This window comes from Mustela nivalis (genome assembly GCF_964662115.1).
Source record: "Mustela nivalis genome assembly, chromosome: 13".
In the NCBI taxonomy this organism is placed as follows: Eukaryota; Metazoa; Chordata; class Mammalia; order Carnivora; family Mustelidae; genus Mustela; species Mustela nivalis.
The window spans coordinates 42,612,955-42,634,019 of record NC_139032.1 but is presented as its reverse complement, the minus strand read 5'-3'; the positions used below and the strand labels follow the sequence as shown (position 1 = coordinate 42,634,019).

Below are 21,065 nucleotides of genomic sequence, written 5' to 3'. Positions count from 1 at the left end.
TTTCCTTTTTTATTCTATTCAGTCTCCCAATTGAAGAATTTAGTCCATTTACATTTAAAGTAATTATTGATAGCTGTGTACTTATTGCCATTTTGTAAACTGTTTTCTGGCTGTAAACTGTTTTCTCTCTATTCTTTTCATCTTCTTTTTTTCTCTTCCCTGTTTGAATATTTCCTATAGTGTTATGTTTAAATTTTTTTCTCATCTTCTTTTGTGCATTTACTATAACTTTTTGCTTTATGTTTACCATGAGGTGCACATATATATTCGTATGTATATAACAGTCTATTTTAATTTGATAGCAACTTAAATTTGAACACATTCTAAAACTACATTTTTCATATTACTTCCATCATGTTTTGTGTTCTTTATATCATAGTTTACATCTTTTCTATTTTATGCATACCCTAGTTATTGTAGTTTTAGTTAATTTTACTACTTTTGTCATTTAACCTTTATACAAGATAGTAGAATTTACACTTTAGTGTTATGTAGTGACAGTGGTAAGGTATTATTTTTCTATAGGGCTCTTTCATTTTTTGAGATATATACCTTATAATCAGTTTAATTTAGTAAATATTACATAAATACTAAGGAGGTCTTGGAGGATCAGAGTTCTTTTAATGCTGTCCACTTATTTATAGCAATACAGTGTTTAAGAGTAATGTGTGGATGTTAAGTATAAGAGCACTTTGTTCAGTTTTTGCAAATAATGCCACAGTGTTTTCAATGAGATATAAGGAACCTGAATGTATTTATGCACTGAACAGTATCAGGCTTCTGTGATACATATTGAAAAATAGTGCTTATACTCATTGCATATGTATTCTTTTTGAAATTACATTCACAGAATTAAAGCATATTTTCTTACAGAGTAAATGTATGAATAGTATATAAAGTTTTTGCTTTCTAGAGTAATTGAAAATCCTAAATAACTATGTTAAGTCTGGAACCCCTAAACATGTTCAGGATTATTTTTCCACTCAATAAAAGCTAATGTGTTTGATAGATGCTAGTATGTTAAGAGTCATCCTTTAAATACTTACTTGTGATAAAAAATAATATACTAAATAGAGTGAATCCCTGCTGTATGTAACTGAACTGACCTTGGATGTACAATTCAGTGCATAAAACAGGTAATATAATAATGAAAATTGCTTTTGTTAATAATAATTTGGTCTAGAACAGAACCCCAAATTTGGCTTAGAAAATGTTTCCAAATTTTTCTTATTTCTTCTCCAGATCTGTCTTTGGGAGAAAGAATAAAAATGTGATTCATCTTTTTTCATTTGATCTAGAGTATTAGCTTGAGTTATGTGGTATTTATGGGATATAAACAGAGCTTTATTTAATGTTATAATGGCTTTGAGTAGGGCATAATGACAAGACTCTGAGAGAAAAAGAGGAATTTTTTTTTCTTCATGTCAAATAGGTTCTGAAATTTGTGCTTATGAAAAGAAAGGAAAACAGATGAACACAAAAACAAAAGTCTGTGTTTTTGTGAGTTTTAAATTGTGAGGCCAGAAACACATATTTAGATATTTTTAAAAGTCCATATACCTCAGTTTATTAGTGCTTTTCTTTGAAGACCTTCTGCAGAAAAGAACATAGCCAGACTTCACAATGAGAAGTTTGCATTGGGTATTTTAGATAGCCTTTATAAAATCTCCTCATTATTTTGTACTTTTACACAATGTTGCATGCCCTTAAGAAAATCAGTAAGACTGAAATACAGAATAATCTAGAAGAGTGTTGGGAGAGTTTAGAAAGGTGGGATAAAACCAGAGGATGAAGGGCATTTATTGGCAGGTTGAAGAGTTTAATTTTATTGGAAGTTGATTCTTTTGAAGTAAGTAAGGAATGTATTGATTATTCACTGCTGCATGACAAATCACCCCAAACTTTATGGCTTAAAATGACCACCATTCTGGTTTTGTTCACAAGTCTGTGGGTGAGCTGGTACATTCGTGGATTGAGGAAGAAAGGTGGGGTCTTGTCTAAGATGGCCTTATTTATACATCTGGCTGTCTGGTTGCCACTGGCTATTGGTTGGGGCAATGGAAGTGCCTTGTTGTCCTATCTCTTACACATTGAGCAGGTTAGGCCAGTCTTGTTCACATGCAGATAATTTAGGGTTCTAAAGAGCAGCAGGAGAGGGAATGTCCACCTGTGCAAGCATTTTTAAGTGAATTTTGCTTCGTGTTTACTAGTATCCCATTGACCAAAACAGATCATGTAGCAAAGCTCAGAGCCAGAGAGGGAGATGAGTACTCTAGGACATGTAAGGAAACCTGAGCAATTTGGGAGCCAGGACTGTGATCATGGATCTCCAGATTAATGTCTTAGGAAGCTCCATTTGGTCATGTTATCTGTGTGGAACCAGGAGGGCGAGGTCCTGAGCCAAACTGTCTAGTTGGGAAGCTATTGCAGTAGTTCAAGTAGAAATAAGCCTGGCATTAGGTTAGTGTCAGGGAGATTAAATAGCAGGGTTAGATAAAACCACTTACTGACTAGATTCAGTAGGTGTGGGAGAGAGAAGGTGCTCCTAGATTGATTCCAGGATTCAGGGCTGGGTATATGGGAATCCGGAGAACTGATAGGGTTTTGGACCTGTTTATGTTTGCAGTAAACACAGGACATCTGTGCAACTTCTTAAACAATTCCTACTTCTCTGTCCAGAAACATTAATATGAAATGAGACTGTACCCTTAAATTTCTGTTTTTTTTACCTGTTGCTTTAAAATTCATGGCCTCTTCCCAGTGCTTTCTTTACTATCAGCCTTGCAAAGATGATTAAATGACAGGAAATGTTTTCTCTCGTTTTTTTTTAAAGCACTTGGGCAACTTTGCCTTAAACAAAAAGTCCAAAAGTTTGGATTTCCTAGTTTCATTTCCCAGAACTAAACATCTACCTTGGATTTTTGAGAACTTAGTATTTACACATGTTCCTTTGAGATTATTTTTATATTTAGAATTCTGTCAATTTAGATAAAAGTTAGAAATTTAGTGATACCACCACTCCTTTTTTTTTTTTTTAATTTATTTGACAGAGAGAGATTACAAGTAGGCAGAGAGGCAGGCAGAGAGAGAGAGGAGAAAGCAGGCTCCCCGCTGAGCAGAGAGCCCAATGCGGGACTCCATCCCAGGACCCTGGGATCATGACCTGAGCCGAAGGCAGCGGCTTAACCCACTGAGCCACCCAGGCGCCCCTCACCACTCCTTTTTAAACCATTTTATGCTTCATGTTCCAGAGCCAGAGTATAAAAGTTTTACTTCTTTTTCAGTTATTCACTTCATAACCTGGGGTTTAACTCCTCTGAAGTGTGAATGTTTTTTGAGGAAATAGTGTCTAGATTATTTATGAAAATATGTAAAAGCCATCTTCCTGTTAGGTGAATAGAAAATTAGTTTGGTCATGGTTTCCCTGTTCTTCAGAGACATGGATGGAGAACCATTTTTTTGTTAAGGACATGTGACTTACCACAAAAGAAAATAAGAGAAGCACTTGGAGAAAAAAGCAACTTTATGATTTGCTTCTGGAAGGAAAACACGAAGTTTATCATTTAAATTAACATAAAGGTAACTCAATTGGTTATCTGTAATAAGTAACAAAATATATTTTAATTTTATATTATGATCAATTAAGAAAGAAGGGATAAAGGAAGGGAGAATGAAGAAGGGAAAGAGACAAGGATTTTTAAAACTGATGTTGTCGTGATTTTTTTTTTTTTGAAGCTTTGTGATTTTGCAACCATGGGTACAAATCAGACAAAATTAGGTTGCATCATTAGTTAATCCATTCCTGAATTACTGTTGTGTGATTCTTACATTTATGGTAAGTCACAATATTGTAAAACCAGAACAAAAAGGCCTCCACAGTCTTAGATGAAAGAAGAAATATTCTCCTAATTCAGAGTGGAGGTTCTGCCAGCCATTAGATGATGGAGTAACAGGAACTTGTTAATTGGCTTTTGGGGTGCTTAGCACTAGAATCTTACAAAAGGATTTCACATGTACTGATTCATCTAATTCATTTTTCATTAAATTTACATATTTTCATAATTTGGATAGACAGGGAAGTTTTATTAATTTTGTTATATAGGTTATTAAGCTAAAACTTATACTTGATAATGGTGAAAAAGCCTAACAGTACCCTAAACTAAGTACTCAAGTTTGGATTGTCTGATACTATATCTAGAATTCTTTGTATTGTGTAATGTTTATCTTTAAATAATAATTATTTGTTTGGTCTAGTACTATTTTAAAAAGGACTTGAATAATTATTGATTTATTTGATAGTCACAATCAAAGTCTATCTGTGTTATGTAGCTATGGATCTTTAAAAAGAGAAATCAGAGTTACATTTTTTATGGTTGCATTGAAATCTCCTATATTACTCATAAGAATGGCTGTCTTAAAATTTGATTTTGAGACTGTGTTTCTCTCTAATAAAATTCACTTCTATAAAATTTTGCCAGCTGCTATAGGAAGACCTATAAAGCATTCATTTTAGCTCTAGTAATATTTATCCTGCCTTTCTTCTCTTTGTTGGCACTTGTAGGATTTCCTAATGGTTTGCTATTTAGTTTCAATATATTTCCTTTTAGTAGATGATTTACAAATAGCAGTAATGTTGAAAAATGTAATGTTTGTTTTAAGTTTTATAAACTAGAGATTGAAAGAATGAGACTGTGGATGTAGCATGTAATAAAAATAGACAGATTTTTATTCCTATCCAGATTTAGTTTTGAGAATATGGGTATTTGATTCATCCTGATTTTCATCTTAACAGATATTGCTACATGTTTAAGCAAAAGTAATTTATCTCTAAATTTTTCTTACATCTTAACACGTATAAGCTGTCTTTTCTTCATTGGCTTTGATTCAGAATTATTTTAGTCTTTTTTTATGGTTTATTCCTTAGGTGTATTTATATCATAATCAGTTGACAGTTTTTTAAAAAACACAAAAAGAGTTACAATGGCTAGAATCTCATTTGCTAATTTATTATAAACACAGAATACTCCAGGCATTTAAAAAAAAAAAAAATGTGTTCCTGCGACTTAATCTTTGTGTTTGTTTCTAGAGGCTGTGCAGGATGTTTCCTGTCTGAGGCACAAACCGTATATTTCATTTGTCATATCTAATGTTTTTCATATCCGGAAATCATGCTCCATGTTATGTTTTACAAGGCTTCATAAAAATAAGTGATCCAGATAAAATTTATAGTTATTTTTAAAAATCTGTCATAGCAAAATTATCTTCCTTTTCTTTCTCTCCTTCCCAAATGAGTACAGATAGGATTATGAAGTTTAAATGAATGTGCGTTTTTAAATGAAGGCTAAATTTTGAAACTAGACAGTCATCTATTATTTAGAAGAAGCTGGATGTTGGTATGTTGGTAAATGCTTTATAACAGCTCTCTAAATTATATTTAAAAAAAAAAAACAAAAGGAAGACCTGAATCACAGTGTTTGTTGATTTCTATGAGGAAAATATCCCACTATTATCCGATCAGTACGAGTCACCGAACATGGGTTTGAGATGAGAGGTGTGGTAACATGCTCTTATGCAGTATTTCCACATCCTAGATGTAAACAGAAGTACATTAAGGCATGGGTAATAGTAAAATGTGGTCAAATAATTAGAAATGATGACTTCTGAGTAGCTGTTGCCATTATTTTTAATGAATTTTCTTTAATTATGAGTTTATACAATTTAATTTTTAATAATGTCTATGTTTGACTACCAGCTTAAAAAAATTCCTGAGCCTTTAACAGTTAGCTCCCATGTACCGGTGAGAGCGGACTCTAGCATATCCCTCCATTTCCTGTGATTGGTAGGACTGGGAAGATAGGTCTGGTCTCTACCCTCCACGGTAGAGGGTATCTAGTGTTGTCTGTGTGCCCAGGGAGGAAGGGCAGCCATTTTCTCTTTTAGCTTGAATTACTGAACACCATCTGGTCCCATAAATATTGATACTTATATTAATACAAACTTGAATGGGAATAAAATACTAGCATATCTTAATAAAAGGGCTGGAAAAAATTTAAGATTTTCATTGCAAGCATTATTCTTATTCTTATTCTTTCTTTTTCTGTTTCTTTGTCTCTTGGCCTTCACATACCTCTCAGTTAAACTTTAAAAGGGGAAAAGTTCTATCTAGACTTCCCATTTGGCAGATTCTATAGTTAGTACCTCCAGAAGCCATTCCAAGAGCAAGGGTATGCTATTTACATTAGTTTTTCTCAATAGGACATATTGATAATGTGTAACATGAACTAGTAGCTTGTTCTTACAAAGGCAGATAAACTGGAATGTTTGTAAATTGTTAATATACATTACCAATTGAGGTAATAAAATGAACAGCATCCAATTTAAAGAATCTGTTGCAACTCATGGCAGGGTTTGAAATGCATTTTGTCAAACTTTCTTGTTACTTAAAGACAATGTGTTTCCTCATGTATTGCTATTGGCAGCTTTTATAGAGATGATACTACTCAAGTATTTTGAATAAAATGATATGTTAAAAATATAATTGATTTCTTTGGGGGAATACAAGAGATCTCTAGACAAATTCATTTAGATAGCTTGGCAAAACTGCTGGTGAGCACGGTTTAAGAAGAAAAATTGGGCGTATTTTGTGTATAACCCTTTGAGTATTAATTCTGACCAGATCACACTGTAAATAATGTTAACTGTCATAAAATAAACACAGCCGGGGTTTGCACCATATGTTTTATAATTATTTTTTGCAGCTTCTTTTTTTTTTGTTTGTTTTTACTGAAATGGAACCCACTGATAGCTCTGTGAAGTTATGTTTATATAAAAGTAAATTACACTTGTACTTTAAAAAACTTGGCTTCCCAAGACACTGTCTCTAGGCAGTTTTTGTTTAAAAAAAAAAATTAAATGAAAGAAAAGCTTTTCTCTTCTTTCTTTCTGCTATTTTTGCTGTTTCCTCAGACACATGGTCTCAAACAGAAATCTGCTCTAACGTCTTTATGCCAGTTTCTTGTTTTTGCACTTGTGAAGGCGATGCCTTTGGAATGCCACCCGGAGGAGGGAATCGCTTAACCACTGAACTCACAGAGGGTGTTTGGCTTAAGTAGTCCTGGAGTGGCCTTTCAGACTGAGGCTACTGTGGTCTCCTAGTTTGTTTTTGTTTTTTACCTTCCTGCCTGTGAGTGTTTTAACACTGTCAGAAGTAAAGCTCAAAGCTCCCTTGGAACATTGAGGTAATTTTTAAAAGTGTTATTATTTTCATAATCACCTATCCTCTTGATCTCAGGGGAGGCTGGGAACCCTTGATTGACTTTAATAGAGCATATGAAACTGATAGTGCCAGTGGGAGGTGGGTGGCGAGTTTCGTCATGTGCCAGCCTCCCCCGACCCCTCCCTGCCCATTGCTCCATATGTCTCTTGGCAGATCTGACAGTAGCCATAATTACCGGGCACTATGAGCCCCAACTGCAGAACTGTTTCTGCATGACACCTGTCCAACTCTTGCTCTGTTCCTGCATCTTCTCGTGCCTCAGCTTGCTGGCCCGCCTCTCGTCAGAGCAACAGTCTGCTGTTAGTGAACTCATCTCTCTTCTTGTCAGATTCTCAGACACCAGAAGTTCTGCCCACACAGTTTGCAACATACACCATGCTTTGTGTTGCAGCCTTTCACACAGTAGGCATTTCGTAGACTTTGGGGAATGAATGAAGGCAGGCAGTCCTCTTGGTGTGATGGTTTCCCTTTGCCCTATGTGAAGTGCCTTTCCTACTCTTGACAGATGTGCTTAGCACAATGTAATCTTTTCTGGTAAAAGCTCATCTTGATCATCACCTTCTTTTCTAGACAGGGAAAAGGTTGCTTAGTTTTCAAAGATGCCTGAGAAAAACACCCTAGGGAACCCCAGTTGACTTTCATAGTGCTTAGCATAGTGCTTAGTGCTTTACATTTTCCGTTGGAAGTGGGGTGGGGCCTGGGAGGGGGAAAGGAGTAGAGAAATGGACAATGATTTTGGGAATTTTTGTTCCAGAATGTTTCAGTAAGGTACAGATATTGTAAATGCATCTTGTAGGTAGAAGAAAACTTGAAGATGAAGCCATATTCATTCAGTGAGAATACCTGCAAAGAGAAGAATTATGCCAAAGAAAAGATGCACGAGTAACACCACTTCAGTGGTTCATGCGTGTACACAGTCAACCTTAGAAATGCTTTAAAAAATCTGCTTTTGAGGGAGAGTCACAGAATTTGGGTTTGAGTGTTTTATTTTGAATGGAATAATTGTCAGGTATTTCTAGAAAGTCAGGTCAAGTGTAAGCCTTTCCTAGAAACTTTGGCAGTCTGTTTTATAAATGTTGTACATAAAAATTATGATACAACTTATGGAATTTTACTTCACTATACAATTGGTAATTATCTTCTTTATAAATATTTGACTAAACCCCTTTTCCTCAATAGTGACCAAAGAGATGATAGAGTTAGGTAAGATAATTTGGGGAAATGTCAAAAATAATATCAGAGCATCTTTTTATATATGTGTTTGCTTATGAAAGTACTACAAGTTTGACATAGAAACTCAAACATTGCTGTAATATATAATTCAAAGAATGAAAGCTGTCCCTAGACCCTTCTCCCAGAGATAACCCCCATCTTAACTATTTGGTATACAGGCCATGTATTTCCATGCAAATATAGTACTAATTAATTTTTCTTATTTTAATGAAAATGGTTCCTTCTGTATATATTTTCTTATAGCTTCCTGTTTAAAATTTTAATGATACAGCCTAGTCTTTGTGACAGACCAATAAATGGCCTGCTGTCTGCTATCCCATCCCCCAGATATTCAGGTTACATAGCTGGACCCTATGATGTTACTTTGTTTGGGAAAAGGTCCTTTACAGATGTGATTAAGGATCTGGAGAATGTAATCTCGGGTTATCTGAGTGGGCCATAGACACCATCATAGGCAGAGAGAAAGGGGCAGAGAGAGATTAGAGACAGATATGCAGAGGGGAAGACATCCCCAGGAGAGGGGGAAGTGAAGACAGAGGCAGAGGTTGGAGTGATGGGCCTGTAAGCAAAGGACAGCCTGCAGCCAACGGACACCAGGAGAGAGGCAAGGAACAGACTGTCTCCCAGAGCCTCTGAATGGAGCACAGTCCTGCCAACATCTCGATTTGTGACTGCTAGCCGCCGGAAATGTGGGAAGATAAATTTTTATTCTTTCAAATCATAAGGTTGTGGTAGTATTTTACAGCAGCTCTTGGAATCAAATCCAAGCCTCTTTCCATGTTGGTATATATAGATGCCATCCATTCTTTTTAACCTCCTTGTATTTCTCTGTTGTATGGATGCACTGTAATTTATTTAATCTTTTACTTAAAGATGTTTGGGTTATTTTTTTTTTAAGATTTATTTATTTATTTATTTGACAGAGAGAGAGAGAGAGAGAGCGAGAGCACAAGTAGACAGAGAGGCAGTCAGAGAGAGGGGGGGAAGCAGTCTCCCGGCTGAGCAGAGAGCCTGATGAGGGGCTTGATCCCAGGACCCTGAGATCATGACCTGAGCCAAAGGCAGAGGCTTTAATGCACTGAGCCCCTGTTTGGGTTATTTTTAATGCTTTGACTTTACAGACATTGTTTTAGTGAATATTCTTGTATGTATATGTTACTGCATTTGTTAGGGTGTTTATGGAATGAATATGTGGAGATGGAATTATCATGTCAATAAGTAAGTACTTCTAAAACAATTAATAGTTAAGTAGGTAATATAAACACATAGATATTCCCTGCCACCAAGCTGCTCAGTTTCACTCCTCAGATGCACTCCCTTTGATTAACTGCTTGTATTTGTATATCCTTAGAGAGATAGTCCATAAGTGTGTGCCTATAAATATTATTTTTCTTTCTTTAAACAAATAATGAATAGTATGCACACTTTGGGCATCGCATTCCTTTTTTTCTTATACTTAACAGCTATCATGGAGAGAAGGTAAAACTAGTTGTATTTATTGCAGTTATTTACTGAGCGTGTCCTATGTGTTTTCTAAAAACTTTGTCTTAATTTATACTCCAGTAACAATATAGGACTTCAGTTGTTTTCTAAAATGAGACCAGTCTCTAAATATCACTTTTTCTCTTTATTTTTTTCTTTTCCTTCTCTTGACAGTTTCTATTTAGTAGTAGTTGAAAAATATATATAAGACCATAGGAATTTTCAGGTCTTTAGAAAGGAAAATACAAAAATTTGTTGAGGATATTTATTCTCATGGATTTTCAGCTCAACATACATTGAGCTTCCAGGCTTTTCAGAACATTGAGTTGAGAAGAGTAACTTCCACTCTTGATTTTCTTAATACATGAGGTAGTTTCCGTACTGTCCACTTAGTTTATGTTCCAGAGTCATGGTGGAATCGCATGAATAATATTAGTTCAGGCAAAGGTAGCAGATGCCATGTTTATTCATATACAAAATACAGTGGTCATATATAAAATTTAGAAAACCTTATTTTCTAAACCAAAGTGCTCTACTTTCTTTTTCTCATTGGTAGTCCCCCCCCCCCAATTTTGCCATTCTAATACAACTCTTCAGTCTCCCCTTATTTCCGACTTCAGTTTACTCTTGAAAATACAAGATGCATTTGGCATCTGTTTGGTTCCTAAAGCCCTCAGGAAAAATTATAAAGCTGTTCTTGCAAATTCATCATTATTATTAAGAACAGTAATTCACAACATGGTTATCTCAGCCTTTCTCCACCTTTTATCTGAGTTCCGGGATGACATTACCTCTCCAGGCAAGCCAGTATTCCGAAGTCTCATCTCTCCCACTTTAATTTATAGCGATGCATTGCATTTGGGTGACAGGCAGTTGTTCGTGCTTGAATAACCCAGGATTTGAATTCTATAGTTTGTGGCATCCATGTAATACTTAGCAGTAGGTACAGCTGTTAACTATTCGCTTATAAATAATCTTCTTCCCTTCTGAACCTGTCTCCCAGGTAGTGTACCTGTCACCATTAATAACTCTTTGGCAGCTCCCTGGTGATTTGACCCATCAGTTGTCTTTCACCGAGGAGTGGTGCTGTGGCCTGCTGTTGAAGCTTATGTAGGTTCCTTGAGCTCTTCAGTCACCCCAGCAGCTGTATTGTGGCGAGTCCCTTGACTTCAGGGAAGTTGTGATTTGGGGCTTCACAGGCAAGCAACTGAACACCTTATACAACTTGACAAAGGTAGCATTGCATTTGGGACCATAGATGATAAAACCTCCCTCTTAGACCCCATAGCAGGGTAACAGGTATAGGTGAGAGAGTGGGAGATGGGTGGTAAAGAGGACCGACAGCACGTTTCTGTCTCTTTAATGCTGCACCTGCACCTAGTTGTTACAGTGTCCTCCTCTATCCTCTGATGCTTGCAGACTTGGGGCTGTGACTTGATTTGGTTAGTGTACCTGTCGGTGTGGCACCCTGCCTGTAGTCAAAGCTTAAGAGTGAGAGGCTAGAGCTGTAAACTAGTGGACAGAAAATGCCCCCTCAGAAGTGCTTTGGCAGTTTTGTGGTTCCTTTGTTTAAACATGTGTTCTTTGCCTCCCCTATCTTTGCCTGAAATGGGCTGCTTCCAGAAGTTCTCTGGGCTAATTCCTACCTACCTGAGGTCTCAACTTAGACGTCACTTTTCTAGGAAATTGCTGTTCTTCTCCATGTTCATTGTTGGCTGTATCACCTCAAATGCCCTCATGGCAATTTTTATTTACAATGATTGCCTGTTTGTCTGTTTTGTCTCCTAGATTATAAGTTCTTTAATGGGTGGTTCTTAGTGTTGTTTGCTATATGTATGTTCTGAGTACATCGTAGAATCTCAATAAATTAATGTTAAGAGAATGAAAGAGAGTTTTTTTTTAACTCACTTTCCTTTGGCATGTCATGGTCCTATCAAGGGGGAGTTCCAGCAATAAATTGTGGACGTATACTGTCTACCATACACTAGGCTGGTACCATGGTACAGCTAGGAAAACATTTTGATTGCTTATTGCCCTTTTAGTGAGTGGCTAATGTCATAAGCTTCTTTGTCTGAGAATGTTTCTTGGCAGTACAAGACAGCTTCAGACACAGCTCAGGAAGTGTCAGAGAGTAAGGTGTCACAAGGCAAAAAAGCTCTAAAAAAGTGCTCCCAGTATTTGTGAACACAGACTATGATTTTAAAATAAATCTTCCAAGGAGGTAAATCAATTAGGCACTATATCGGTTAGGATTTCATTTGGAAATGGATTCACCCTCCAAATGATCTTTGCTATTCTCATCTCACTGAGCGTAATGAAATAGAAAATGATCAGATTTATAATACCCAGAACAATGCCATAATACATAGGCATTTATATAATTTGGTATAGAAATGTACACATACACACACACACATACACAGACATCCCATATATTCATGTTATTTTTATGTATGTACTTACTGTAATTAAAAGCAGTAGCAATCTGAAAAGACCAAAAAGAGTGAGAATCTTAAATTTTCAGGAAGTTTCAGAAACACACAAAAACCCCGAATGAAGTCTTTTTTTCGTAAGAGCAAGGGCAACTATACATATAACAACTTGGGCTCTCTGGCAGATAAAGTAACAGAAAATATTAAGATAAATAAAAAAGTATTTAGTTACAAGTTCAAGAATGACAGACCCTGATTCTGCTATAGAGAATACATTTTAAAAGTAATAACATATTTTAAAGAGAAATAGATGCCATTAGTTAAAAATAATAAATTATTCAAAAGATCATATAGTTGAAAGTAAGTCTTTGATATTGGGGTATGGTTCTGGAAATAGTCTATGCATATAAAGTATACATATGCTCCTGTTTGTTTCATAAAAATGGTGAGGGAGGATACACTGAGCACATTATTCTGTACTTTTCATTTTTCACGTAATAATATATCTTGTAAACAATTTCGTATGAACACATAAAGAGCCACCTCATTCTTTTTTAACAGCTGCATTGTATGGATGTATCATAATTTATGTGCCTATTCCCTCAACCACCTAGGTGTTGAAACAAATTTTTTGAACTTTGGCATTCTGTAGTTGGGGGGGTAAATAATGGTACATTGTTTTAATTGCATCTCTCCTAATGATACAAGGTTCATTTCTGTTTCTATTTTTCCAAAATGTCTTTTCAAGTTTTTTATACATTCCTAATTTCATTGTAAATCCTTTTTTTTATTCATTTCTAGCACTTTTTTTTTATGTCTTAAGGAAATTAGCCTGTAGCCTATTTATGTTGCAAATTTTCTGTTCGTAGTGGATCTTTAGCTCTTTACTATGCTTTTGCTTTTGTTTTTCATTTGATTTTGCCTTGCAGGTTTTTTGTTTTTGTGTTAGGTTTCATGTGCTTTTACTAGCCTTGGATGGGCTTTGGATTTTTTACTAAAACTTAGAAAGATCTTCCAATTTTCAGGACAACTGAAACAGTTCCTGTGATCTCCTAGTATTTTTATATTGTGTTTATATTCAGTGAGTTTCTACCTTACTGAATACAATTGTTCAGCCAGAATTTTTAAGTTCTTGAGGTAGTGAAAGTATGTTATATGTGGGTTATCTATTTTTTTCATCCACTGGGATATTATTTTAATGGCATTTGGTTATTTAAAGCATACAATACATTTTCAAATGGTTATGACACATACAAACAACAGAGTCTTAATTATCAAATGTGTTATTTAATTTAAACCTTTAATAATTTTTATGTATAGTAATGAGTGTGTATTTAGAATAAGAAATCAACCCCCAAACCAGAGTCATTACAGTCAGGGAGAGTCAGGCCTTTTTCTTCTGATACCTTCTTAGGGGATTTACCAGAAATGTGTGCATAGAAATCTTTCCTGATTGCAACCTAGCTTCTCTTCTCATCTAGAATGTTCTACAACTCCCTGAAACTAAGGTCCTGGTAAATGAGGGACCTGAGGCTTAAGCCTCATTAGCTCTCTGGTAAATCTGCTTCTGAATGTCTGGCCATTGATCATTGTCTGTACTTCATTATGAATTCCTGAGTCATTAGCACTCATAGTGATCAGTCTCAGGATTGACTGCCTTGAAGGGGTTATCAGCTCAGTTCCTACTGGCTTCGTTCTCATTGTATTTAATATTATTGTCTTTATCTTGATTCACTTCTCTTACTGTGCGTGGTGTTCTTACCTCAAGTGCTCACAAAGTGATAAGGAGAAAAGGAAGAGGTGAAGCTTAATGCACAGTACAACATATAGTAAGTAGTGTTTTATGTGGGGGGGGGGGGGGTTCTTTCGGTTTTTAGGTAAAGCTAACACCAGAGTTGTTAAGCTAGTACAGTGGTTAGATCTCTTTAATTTTTTTCTGTTTTGCTAGAAAGTTTATACATGTCTTGTCTTTTGTCATATATTGAAGGGGATCTTACAGGATTTGTCCTAACAGTTGCTTTCACACGTAACTTTATCTTTTAACCTGACGTGACTTAAGTCTTTTAAAAACAAAACTTTTCCATGTTGTATATGTAAATGGAGTCACTCATTTACATATACAATGTTACTGCTTTGTGAACAGGCAAGTAGACACTGAAAAAAAGAAAAATCAATGCCCATGTTTTCTCATATCAGCTCTGCTTTCCTGGTTCTTTTTACTTTTCTCGGTCTCCTGATCAAGGGAATAATTAAATGATGAGCTGAGAGTGATAGCTTTTGCTATGAGGCACACTCACTTTTATTTCCCCTTATGGCTTTAGGCTTGATAGGTGACTTTATACTTTTCTGGGCAACTGGGGGTTAAAAGCAAATTGGTGGTTTCAAGTTTTGGCATTTTTCAGCTGCTCCTCCGGAGAATACAAAGTGCCTGTGGATCCAAACCAGTGGATGTTTAAGAGAAAGAAAAAAAAATATTTGCTGCAGAACGTTCTTGTATGACTTAGTTGCCTTCTGTTGTATTACACGAATTGAAAGAGGAATAATGTCCTACTTTATAGTTTTAACATTAAAACTCTTTTTAAAAATCCCAAACCCTAAAAAACATGAAATGACCTTCAGGCCTGCTGGCTCCCACTGTTTAGTTTATCAAGTCTCTGTCACACCCTTCCCCTCCATGTAAAAAATCCAGAGGGAAGTGTGAAAAGCATCAGAAAGTCCCCTTTATGCCAGTTCAGGCTTTTAGTCCTTTGCCAGCACCTTCATCTCTTCATATGTTTCTAGCTAAGGTCTAACATGGAACAAAAACCCGACAGCAATGGAGACCAGATGCCGGTATTTCTTCTCTGTCACTTGGCTGCTGAGCAGATGGAATTTATATCAATCGGGCATGCTAGGAGGAAGAGGCCGTGGCAGCCAACATGTGGAACTGGGGCTGAGTGACATTTCTGCTAATGTTTTGTCCTTGTAGAACATTATGCTTCCTCTTTGCTTATGAGCTGTGGTTTTCCTGACTCAGATGAGGTTCCAGCTCCAGCTGGAATGGCTGTCGCTCTTCCCTTATCCCCCTGCCCCCCTTTATGGGGAGTGCTAGGAGCTATGGAGGAGTAGTAGGGCCTGCACAATGGAGCTCTTTATTAAAATACCTGACATCTGCATGCAATGCAGCAAAATCATCTTAGCTTAAGCAGAGGAATGCGCCAGGCATTACTAGTCACTTTTTGTCTAGGGCTGTGTGCTTGTTTGATTTATATAATGAGTGAATGCCTCTGGCAAAAGAGGACATTGAGCACGTTATTGGAGGGGAGGGAACTTGATAATTTTTCCAAGAAACATTGTCACAGACAGGCCTAAAATACAAGTATTTAAAAGCAGTTGTAGCCATCACATGGATTTCTTGCTGTGGTTTTAAAATATTGGCTTGTTACACCCCCTCTCCCGACTTAAGGTAAGATCAGAAAGTTTAAAAATCCACTTAAACATGATAGTTTTAATGTTGTTGTCTACTATTGTAAGAAGTCTCACTTTTAAGAAATCTCAAGAATCTCCATAAGAAAGACCTAAAATGCACATTATGAAAAACAAAGGTACACACACACACACACAGTTGGTGAGTTTTGAATTCTAGTCCCCTCCATCAGACAAATACATTACCCTTTCATATTACCCGTTTACATTAGCCTGTTCATGGAAAGTGTATAAGAAACTGATAAGTGAATGAGTTATTTCAGACAGCACTAAAGTGGTCATGAAATTACTGCTTACATGGCAAAATCATCAGCTACTTCCCCATTACTATAGAGTCAAATCCCTTATTTCTTGGTGGAAATGTGATTTAAGGTTTTGATTTGGTTACTAAGAGATTCAGGGAAGGACACCAGGCAAGGGACTTGGAGAGAGATGGAGCCTCTCTCTTACTTTGTCCCTTGTTTTCAAACAGCAGCTTCTAGCTAGTATCTTCCAACTATATGGCCATATATGTCCTATCTTGAGTTTCTAGAAATCTCCCAGGGAGACCTGGCCATTTCTTTGCCTTCATGAAACTTAAATCCTAACCCTTTGGCACTTTGTTTTTAATGATTCTCCTAATAATTTAATGAGTTGGTCCTTGTGTCTCACTGCTCACAGTGCTGCTGATGGCCCTATGACTATATTGGGGTCGAAGTAAATCCATGTAGAATGGGTAGAGGCTGGGGTAAAATACTAATAATGAGTATTTTAGAGAGAGTCCCGATTTAGTCTTTCTTAGAGAAAATTCCTCAAAATTACTGTGGAGCCTCTATTTTTCTCTGATATTTTCTTACCTATGCTTGCACCACCCCAACCACAAGAATTCCGAGATATAAAGTTGTTTAAGTAACCCATAATTATACAGCATACGCCTGTAGTGCACGGATATACTCTGGAATCTGGAGTCACAAAATACAACTATTCCTAAGTGTAGGAACTTCAGCTATCTGTACTGAGAAATGAAATCATTTCAAATAAATTATTTAGATTGTGCTATTTGGTTGAAAGGAATCTCCCTTTGTCTATACTGTCTCATGTGCTATTCAGATAATGTTATAAGTCTTGCTTTCCAAATTCTTGCCTTTTAAACCATGTTTTCTAAATTCAGGAACAAGATAGATAGTGAGAAATGCCTTTACACTCAACTCCATACGATATTCCAGAGGAATGGGAATCTCGCACTCTTCGTTCAAGTTGAACTCACACCAGTTCTTTTCTTGTTCAATTTGATACTTAACCCTTTATGCTTTTTCAATCTTCAGCTGCTTTTTTATTCAAGATTTTCTTTTCTTGCTTCTTTCCTCCTTCCTCAGAATCATTCATATCATAGAGCATAGACTTAATGTGTTCCATTTCCTGTGACCCTTAAGTCAGGAATGCTTCAAGCTGGAAGAACCCAAGCATCTTCCAGAGGTGATATTTTTGGGGTGGGAATGAATGGTCCAAGGTTATTGTTAAACTCTTGGCTCAAGATCCCACTAAGATTTCAGGCATGGAAGGTGCCTTCTCATGGGCCTTTCAGAACTCATATGCATGAACAGATTTACTGGAAGGGAAAGGAACTGATTTCATCCTGTAGAAGATTATAGTAGCCATAGTCTATGGATGTCTGTCCTTTAGACTTCCTCAAAAAGGAACCTTGAAGATAATTTATTCCTTGGATTTTTGTCTCAGGGATTTGTAGCATCAGCCCCTCCCTTATCTCATGGATATGGTCATCTGACTTTTTCTGAGATGAGGGTCCTCTTCCTACCTGGAAAGCACACTAGGCACAGTCTTTGGTATGATGTGTCCAAGTCTAATTCTGTCTCTTCCCAGATGTATGAATTTGAGCAAAATTACTTAACATCAATGAACCTCTTTTCCCTTCTGTAAAATATAGATGATAATGTCTATAATACAAGGCTGCAAAAAAACAAAAAAAGGAAGCTAATGGTAGCTGATTGCCTGGCACAAAGTAAGAACTTCACAAGTGGCAGCCACTGTTGGCATTGTTGTTAAGAGCCACGGCAGTCTGGGCAAGCCTTCGGACTGTTGACTTGATGCTGGCTTGGTTAACAGCAAGCCCCATTCTACCTAGAACATGGTGCCTCTTGAGGCTACCTGCTTCCATTAGGCTCCCAAAGCCAGAAATTCTCTGAGATAGAAGGTTGCCCATGCCTGTCCAAAGAGACACTCTTGGAATCCGTACATCCTAAGAGGAAGTTCTTTCCTAAGTTTGCTATCAAGGATGATTTGCAGCAAAAGTTCCAACCTACTAGAAAGGGCAAGTTCCTGTCTTTTGAGACTTCACACTGGAATCTTCAGAGTCCTCATCTCTTGCCTTTGATTGCTTCAACTGGGGCTTTGCCTCAGAATCACCCCCCTGATACCTATCCTTCCCTTGTTGGTTACATAATACACTGGGATTTATTATGCAAATGAAGGTCACACCTCTGAGAGACTAAGAGATCCTATCACTACTCTCTATTGCAATTTAATGGCAGTTGAGAGAGGGCAGCAAAGGGAGCATTTAAAAGAATTTGAGCAGAGCTCTCGCTTGTGTCTCTAAGATTAATCTACAACTCTGGCAAGCGTGCCCTCTCTTCTTAGCATAAGGACATGCTAGTAATGCAACCGGGATTTTTCTTGTTTGATCCATCAAGCTATGTGATAGAGACATTTGTTTTCTAGTTTTGTCAAAATACATGACTTCTTTACCATTTTATCTTAAGTCTCACGTAACAGATTATAGGAGAATAAGATGAATAGTAGTAAAGTGGGACATTGCCTTTATGCATAAGAGGTTGTGTTTTTGTTTTTTTATTATAATCGTTTTATAAAGAATTAAAACTACACAGAAGTCTATATAGTCGACAAAGAATAAATTATACTCTTCTATTGCTCTTCCTTCTCAAGTTTCACTCTTGTGAAGTAATTGGTGGGCCCTAAGAACCAGTTTGTTGGTGTTCCTTCCAGACCAGTCAGCGTGTAAAAGGATTTGGTAGAAATCCTGGCGTGAGATATTTTATGCCAAATGCTATTTTGAATTGGTCTCAGTCAGTGATTGAGAATTATGCAATTATTTAATACACTGATCAGCTTAGAAAACTTAGTACTTACTGTGTGACTCCTCCATCCCCTTTTGAGATCAAAATTTATATGGTTACATTAAGCCTATAGTTCACTTTGTTTATATAAACACCCTAGACTGACTTTCTTTCAAAAACGAAGTGACTTTTTTTTTTTTTTGGTCTCCTCTAAGCTTTGGAGGAAGGAAGTAAACTAATGAACTTTAAACTACTACAAATAAAAATAAAGTCTGCTTTCCATCACAGGACATCAGGTCAGGTATATACATTTACTTAAGTCTAGTGGAGGTTTTGGGTTTTTTGGTGCTATTAAAATTAATTTGTCAGTATAAATTTTAGCATATAGGATTTTATTTCCCTTCTTTTTTCTTTCTGGCAAGGAGTACAATTGAAAACACATACTTGTGATTAGAATTGGACTAAAATTTCTGGCAGAGCTATACTTAATATATCACAAAATTTTAATATAATAAGGTAAATATTGCAGTAAATGCCAGTATTTCAGTGTGTATTAGCATATCCTTGCCTTTCATTGTGCTGAGATTGACTAACATTTAATTGCCTTGCCTACATTATAAAAGGAGAGAAATTACCTTATAGGGGTATGCAAGCTCCTGGGGTTTCTCAGCTGTGAGTCCGGCCAAGTTGCCCTCCTCCCACCAGCTACTTCACTCCTTAACACACAGATCCTTATACACTACAGTAAATAACCCTCTGTAAATTTGACTCTTATCTCAATCTAAAGACACCACCATCATTATGGGGGAATGTTGTTAGTCTGCAAACCCTCAGTCAGTTTAGAACAACAGAGCAGTATCCAAACTTTTTGGCTTTTGTCTGGATATTGTTACGACATGTGTTGCTGCAGCATTCCTGGGTGCCATTTATAGAGTGATTTCTTAAACATCGGTTGTGTCACAGTGCAACTGACCCATTTAAAGCAGTTTTGCAATTTTTCCTCAGAATCAAGGAAACCAAAACCATCTCATTATCATTTACTTTTTTGAGAATTAGAATTACCTGACTCTTTTACTACATTTGAAATTTGGAAGATGCTTTTTCTCCCGACAAATTCAGCATGTTAAAGCATGAGTGAAAACATTTTTTTTTTCACTTGTTTGCTAAGGTGGAATGGTACAGTCTTAATATGAGAATTTTCAAATCACTTTGGGTTTTAGGATTAAAAAGGAAAAAGCAGCACACTTAACTGATCTCATTTTTATATGCTTCTTTGTATATTAATACAGTGTATACTAGAAAGAACTGGCTGTTGGATAAAAATAAAGAATCTGAGTTTTCACCTTGTATCCTGGGGTATGTGGGGTGCTCAGATGTATGATATGGGCATTGATGATAAATAAGTAATGTTTATCTCTATTCATGTAGGAAGATCTCATGAGTTATCTTCAGACTTGGAGATTTGTTAATTAATTGTAAACTCTCTTCTTTAAAGGACAGGATTAGTGTGTTTCAATTTTTTTTTTTTAGTTCCCCGTAATCTTTGGGGCACCTAAGCATTTGACTTGCAAAAGGACCTCAGAGAACAGATACCCGAGGACAACATGGCATCACAAGGACATTGCTCACACCAGCCCCTTCTTGGTAGAATTTAAAAAAAAAAAAAATACACAAAGAAAATGTATGTTAATATGGCTGAATATTCATTAGAACCCTGTGGCCTGGGGCTGGAAGCACAGTGAGGCTGTGTGTTTACCAGGCCACCCGAAAGGCAAGAGGGCATAAGGCACTTATAAACAGTGGCGCAGCACAAGCAGTGTTGTCTTTGAAAAGTTTTCATTTTCCCTTGAATCAGCTACAGTCTCTTACTTAAGGTCACTGCAGTTTGCAATCTTTGGCAGAAGGCTTCTTCCTTTTTTGGTAGTGGCAGTCTGACTTTTTTTTTTTTTTTTCCCCTTTTGGAAGTGTTTTCCTCTCAAACTGCCATTATCTTCCAAACCTGTTTCATGTTATCATTCTCAGATGCCTCTTCTCTGCGTTTCTTAGAACAAAATGTGATGATATATATATATACATATATATGTGTGTATGTGTGTGTGTATGTGT

The 21,065-nt window shown here is 36.5% G+C and overlaps 1 protein-coding gene across 16 annotated transcripts in view; it reads left to right on the top strand.

Annotated features, from left to right (window-relative positions):
* The window catches only part of BNC2 (basonuclin zinc finger protein 2), a 423,723-nt gene that overhangs the window by 315,303 nt on the left and 87,355 nt on the right, over positions 1-21,065 (top strand). For 2 of the 16 annotated variants that reach the window (XM_082695076.1, XM_082695074.1), the window contains exon 1: positions 3,400-3,579. The exons of the other annotated variants lie outside the window; for them this stretch is intronic. The gene's annotated coding sequence lies outside the window, so the exon portion shown is untranslated. Of the gene's footprint in view, positions 1-3,399; positions 3,580-21,065 lie in introns of those variants that run through there. 16 annotated transcript variants of the gene reach the window in all.